The sequence below is a fragment of the Eumetopias jubatus genome, unplaced genomic scaffold (assembly GCF_037043125.1).
Source record: "Eumetopias jubatus isolate StellerSeaLion01/CBP00866 unplaced genomic scaffold, mEumJub1_p1.0 scaffold_10, whole genome shotgun sequence".
NCBI lineage: Eukaryota > Metazoa > Chordata > Mammalia > Carnivora > Otariidae > Eumetopias > Eumetopias jubatus.
Window position 1 is genome coordinate 47,649,880 of NW_028274816.1, and position 6,000 is coordinate 47,655,879.

The following is a 6,000-nucleotide window of genomic DNA, read 5'->3' on the forward strand; positions in this document are numbered from 1 at the left end:
CCCAAAGACTTCTACTTACTTCTGATTGGCCACCTCTATCTGCAAAAAGAAATTGGGAAATGCAGTCTTTTAGCTGAGTCCATGACATGCTGAATACCATCATGGAAAACAATGGCCCCAAGGAATGTGTTGATGTTGATATGGTGGGGAGAATGCTGAGCTTCTTCCAAGTTAAGGATGGGGACTCAAGCTATTTTTATTCAAATATGAAAGGAAAAGGTAATTCTTAAGACTGGAGTCTGTGGAGATCTCCAGGGGACAGAACACTGAATCTCAGACTTGGAAAAGACATCCAGAAATCTCTCCAGCTGTGCCCTCAGTGCTCTCCATCTGCTGCCCCAACCCCTTCTGGCACAAGACCCCTTTTTCTGTTGTGGTGTCTTAACTGCAGCCTCCTCCTCCGCTCTTACATCAGGGGAGAGACGGGTTGCCAAGACCTAATGGAATTGCTCTCGGAATGCAGCCAGGCTCCCGAGCAATACTGACAAGATTCTTGTTCTGGAAGAATTAAGGCCAAATCACACTAACTGGAAGGAATCTGCTTTCTTCGCATGAGACTCACGCTTTTTTGGGGGCTGTTGGGAGGGACTTCCAATGCTTGCTTCAGTGAGGTGTTGCTTTAAGGGAGGTTGGTGAGTCGGTGAGCTCCTGCCAATGGGGAGATTAAACGGCCTTTGAAAACACCCTGTGAGGTGGCTCTGCAATGTGTCCACTTGGTCAGGTTAAATGACATTTCCCAGCATTCCCCTCCCTGTACGCTTCTGGTTAGGGTGGGCCACAAGAAATGTTCTCGTGGGGGATTTGTGGGGTCAAGGTTGGAACAGCAACCATTTTATCGCTTACATTAGCGGTCACTTATCTGCAACTCATCTCTTTGGTAGAAGGCAGCAGCTGGTATGTATCTGTTCCAGCCCCCCTCTTTTAGCTCCTCCAACTCCTGCACCAGCTGCACGCCTAGCCCTGCGATGGGGGCCCTGGCTTCCATGGGACATTGTACCACCAAGGTCACAGGCAATCGGTTCTCTGATCTAATTAGATTTAAAGCCATCAATGACCCTGTTTCCAGGGGTAAAGGGGACACTGATAGTCCATGGCACGAAATGGCAAGCAGTTACTCAGATCAGTACCAGTAACTGCCTGTATCGGGAGGCAAGGCTCTGGGGGACCAAGTATTTGCTTCCACAGGACATTTTAGTAAAAATAAGGCACATAATGAGTTGGCTGGTTGCCCCTAACCGTGCTGGAAAACGTGGGGAAAGAAAAAAAGCTTTTTATATCCCCAACTCAAGTGCTGTCCGAGGGACTTGAACGTTTCTGTGACTGCAAGGAGAGAAACTCTTACTTCCCACAGAGACAGGGCCAAGAGTTCTGAAAACCATGCTCAAAGTGAAATCCTGTGGGTGGCCGAATTACAATTCCCATCCAACTTCCAACCTCACAGGGTCCTTTTGTTAATGCCAGGGCATTGAATGGGAAGAAACAGGAGCCCCCAAAATTGGGATTGGCTTTGGGATATATGCGCAGATTCTAACAAGGCTGTCGAATCTCCTTTGCCCATTGAGTGAGCCTGCACCCCTGCCTGGGGAGGTTAGTCTCCTCTTGCTTGAAGAAATCGTAACGGCCTTCCCTAAGGTAGCTGCCTTGCAAGGAGCTGCTCACCCTCCTCCAACCTTTTCTTGTCCTCTAAGACCTATACCCAGACTCAAGTCTCAACAGAACCCAAAGGGCAGGGAGCAAAATAGGACCTGTGAGGAAATCACCAGGACAATTGCCAATTTCCATTTGCCAATTTATATCAAAGGAAGACTGCAGAATGTGTATGGAAATGGGTCTTCGGTGTGCTGACTCAAGGTGGTGGCAGAATATAAAGTTGGATCAGGCCAAATGTATCGATTTGGCCCACTAAGCAGAGATTCTGGCTTCCATGTTTGAACGTAAAGGTCTAAGCATATCTCTGATGGCTTGCTGCTTGGTTGTTTGACTGACCTATGTACCCTTTTCTGTAAAAGGCCAAATAGTGTATGTTTTAGGGTTTATAGGCCAGTGTCAACTGCAGCTCTAGCCTTAGAGTGGAAAAGCAGCCAAAGACAATTTGTAAAGGAATGAGCATGGCTGTGTCCCAATGAACGTTTATTTATGGACACTGAAATGCGAATTTTGTATCATTTGCATGTGTCATACAGTATTATTCTTCTTTTGATTTTATTTCAATGAAAAAATGTGAAAACTGGGACACCTGGTTGGCTCAGTGGGGTAAGAATCTGCCTTTGACTCAGGTTGTGAATCCAGGGTCCTGGGATCAAGCCCTGCGTCGGGCTCTGTGTCTAGCACCAAGTCTGCTTGTCCCTCTCCCTCTGCTCCTCCCCCCTCTCGTGTGTTCCAATAAATTAAAAAAAAAAATGTGAGAGCCATTTTTAGCCTGCAGGCCATACAAAACAGCACTAGATTTGGTCCCTGGGCTATAGTTTGCTGATTCCTGCTATAGAGGACAGTATCCAAAAGGCTTGCGACCTAGAGGACACTATGCTAAGTAAAATAAGCCAGACACAAGAGAAATAAATACTGCATGATATCACTTGTAAGTGGAATCTATAAAAATCAAATTCATAAAAGCAGAGAGTGGAGTGGTGGTTGCCAGAGGCTGGGGGATGGGAAAAATGGGGAGATGTCGGTCAAAGGGCACAAAGTTCCAGTTATACGAGTAAATTCCAGAGATCTAATGCACAGCAGTGACCATAGTTAATAATACTGCATTTATTACAGTAATACTGAATTTTGCCAAGAGAGTCGATCTTAGGTGTTCTTAGCACACACAAAGGTGATGAAAATGTTAATTAGCTTGATTATGGTAATTATTTCACGATATATACATATATCAAAACAACACACCGTATACCTTAAATCTATAGAAGTTTTATTTGTCAATGATACCTCAGTAAAGCTGGAAAGAAACTCACACAGGCTTAGAAAGATTGGAATACTGGATGGCTTTGTCATTTAAGACTTGCTTATACACACACAGCGGAGGGTGGGGAGGGAGTGTTAAAGAGCCACAATGATCTCACTGTCATTAGCTGTCATGTGACTGTCAGAAATAAATTCATAGGAAGGAGTCCTAGCGTCTTTGAAGAGCTCCATGGCGGCTCTTCTTTGAAGGTCAGAAATTCTAGTGGAAATGGCTGTCCTTGAACTGGGATCTCTAAATGCAATAGACATGACGGAACCAGAGGTGGCAGGGGTCCTGGGGGCACTTACACACCAAAGATAAGATGATATAGTTCCCACAGTGGATAGTGAAGCCCAACCAGTAATGAGAATAGTCTGACTTGCAGAGCTCGTTGGCATTTCCTAGTTTGTCATGGCATCCTTTGAAATGAAATAGGTGGGCAGCCTCCTGAAGTCTTGCTTGATCCGAATTAGTGGATGAGTTCTGGGTCTAGTGAATGAATTCTGAGCTGAATGACCAAAACAGAGTCATGGCGCCTCAATCCTACACATGAGCCTTTGATGAAAGGAGGGGCCAGGTTCCTTGGAGGAAGGACCCTGTTACACTGCCCAAAATGTATGCTGTTAATCTTTCTCCTAGCTCTCCAAGGAGATCTGTGGCCATTTACCAGGCAGCTGTACACTGGGGGAAAGGAAATAATCAGATTTTCCAAGCATGACTGGACACTGGGTGGGAACTGACTCTAGTTCCTGGAACCTCAGGAGCTAGTGGTTCACCAGTCAGAGTGGGGCTATGGGGGTTAGGTAGGGGGAAGTTCTGTTTCACAAAAGGCCTAACTGGTCATTGAATCCATCCTGTGGATATTTGCTCAATGCTGAAATGCATAATTGGAATAGACATATTGAGCAATTAGAAGAATTGCAACATTGGTTCCCTGAACCATGGAGTTGAGGGATATAATGGTGGGAAGAGCCAAGTGGAAGCCACTAGAATTCTCTCTGCCTATGCAAATACTAAACCAAAAGCAATACCACGTTCCTGGAAGGGTTGCAGAGATTGGTGCCACCATTAACACTTGAAAGATGCAAGAGTGGTGATTCACCACGACCCCATCAACTTGCCTGTCTGGCCCGTTCAAGAAGACAGATCTGGGAGGACGACAGCGAATCATCATAAACGTAAGCAGGTGGTGGCTCCAATTGCTATTGTTCCAAATGGGGTTTCATTGCCGAAGCAATCCACATACCTCCTGGGACCTGTTATACAGTTATTGATTTGGAAAATGTGCTTTTTTAAAAATCTATACCTGATAGTAAAGACCATCAGAAGAAGTTTATTTTCAGCTGGCAAAGCCAGAAACACCTTTACCGTCCCAGCTCAGAGGTATACCAGCGCTCCAGCCCTATGTCCTAAGATGGTCTGGACTGAGTTTAGTCACCTTCCTTTTCTACAGGACATCATGCTGTCCCATTACATGGATGGTATTATGATGATGGGATCTGATGAGCAAGAAGTAGCCACCACTTTAGACACATTGGTAAGACAACTGCATGCCAGAGATTGGGAGATAAATCCTACTCACAAAAATTTGTGGCCTGTCACTTCAGTGAACGTTCTTGGGGTCCAGTGATTTGAGGGCTGTTGAGCTATCCCTTCCTGGGTGAAGGCAAAGCTGCTGCCCATGGCCCCTCCTGATCCTGAAAGAGAGGCACAATGCTGGGGAGCCTCTTTGGATTTGGGAGTCCGCATATACCCCACTTGGGAATACTACTGTAACTCGTTTACTGAGTAACCTGGAAAGCTTCCAGTTTTGAGTGGGATACAGAAGGAGAGAAAGCTCTGCAACAGATTCGGGCTGATATGGTGGTGCTTGAAGTGTCAGTGGTAGATAGGAATGCTGTTTGGAGACTGGCAGCCCCCTCCGTATCTGTGAATCGCAGCGTAGACCTCTAGGATTTTGGAGCAATGTCAGGTCATTCTCTGAAAATAATTGTTCTACCTTTGACAAACAGTTCTTGGCTTTCTACTGGGCTTTAGTAGAGGCTAAATATTTGACCCCAGGCCACTAAGATACTATGCAAATGGAGCTACCTACCATTACCTGTTGTACGACCCAAGAAGTCTCAAAGTTAGGCATGCGCAGCAGCGATCTATGGAAGTGGTTTATACAAGATGGCTCTAGCAGGTCATAAAGCAATAAGTACTTTGCCCGAGGAAGTTGCCCCGATGTCCAGATCCATGATTCCTGCTTCAATGCCTTCTAGATCTCAAACTTCACCTATGGCTAATGGGGAGTTCTCTATGACCAGTTGACTGAGAAGAAAAAAAAAATCCTCAGGTTTTGCAAATAGTAAAACTCTGGTGACATAAAACTCTGGTTTACAGGACAGTTCTGCAGGACACGGAGGCACCACCCAAAAGTGGACAGCTGCATCACTGCAGCCCTGTTCTGGGACACCCTTGAAAGATGGGGGTAAAGGGAAATTTTGCAGAAATTTGAGCAATGCACCTGGTTGCCCATTTTGACTGAAAGAAGAGGATGCCCAGAAATACAGATCTGTATCAGTTCATCAGTTGTGACTAATGGTTTGGCTAGATGGTCAGAGACTACTACAAAGAGGTCTGGGGAGGAGATAAGTAAATAGAGCTCTCCAGAAGAGGAGAACTGTGTCCCATGTGGATGCTCACCAGAGTGACCTCAGAAAATAAGATTTTAGGAAGATAGGATAAGCATTTTGTGGACACCAGTCAGCCACTTTACCCAGCCACTCCTGTCATCACCCAGCCAGCTCATTAACCACGCAGCCAGGGGGGCAGCCAGGGGAACTGTGCATGGGATCCACACGAGAACTTCTGCTCACAAAGGCTGATCTGGCTACGGCCACTGGTAAGGGCCCAATCTGCTAGCAGCAAAGACCAGCACTAAATCCCCTGATCCGGAACCATTCCTCAAGAGGATCAGTCAGCTTGATGATGGCAGGCTGATTACATCCAGCTGCTTCCCTCATGGAAAGAGAAGCACTTTTTTTTTTTTTTAAGTAACAGCTTTCTTA